Consider the following 789-nt stretch of genomic DNA (forward strand, 5'->3'; position numbering starts at 1 on the left):
GCACGCGGATCATATGCGATAGGATCATATCACTTCCACATTAGTAAATTTTGAGATTCCTAATTAGATCACGAGTAAATTTCCTGTGGCTTCAAACAAATCCTACCTCCTCGATTGCTCAGCGGTAATCTTTAGGGCTTATGACGCTAAATATCGGGTTCGATACTCGCGGTAGATACGGTAGGTTACTTTGCGCTTAAACATAAACAAACAAATCTCACGTAAACCTCATATTTGGTAAAAGGATTGAACAATCCAGTTAAACATAGAAATCGATGGCAGTATTATATTCTCTGATAACAGATGAAAATGTTATGTGAAACAACATCTCAACTGGTGATATCCTAGAGGTGATATCTGTTCAACAAGACATCTGTACACCTGAATCGCTGTATAACAGAAGTTGATATCAAAGTTCCTCTTGCAAGTGTGCGAATATTTTAAAAGTTAGTCTTTTTTTTAACATCCGAAATTCTATGAAATATTTTATCCTATTAAAAGTTGTACGTGTTTAAGTGCGTCTTCATGTAATGTGTAACAATGCAAAGAAGAATGGATTAATAGCCGTTTGGAAGCACTACAATAGCTTTAAAATTTTATTTTAAGCAACTTAAAAAATATGATAACAAAACATTTAGTTGACTATTGCCTTAGGCCCGGTATGGCCAGGAGGTTAAGGCACTCGACTCGCAATCTGAGGGTCACGCGTTCGAATCCCTCTCACACCAAACATGCTCACCCTTTCGGCCGTAGGGCGTTATAATGTGACGGCCAATCCCAGTATTCGTT

Source organism: Limulus polyphemus, unplaced genomic scaffold (assembly GCF_000517525.1).
Source record: "Limulus polyphemus unplaced genomic scaffold, Limulus_polyphemus-2.1.2 Scaffold1727, whole genome shotgun sequence".
NCBI lineage: Eukaryota > Metazoa > Arthropoda > Merostomata > Xiphosura > Limulidae > Limulus > Limulus polyphemus.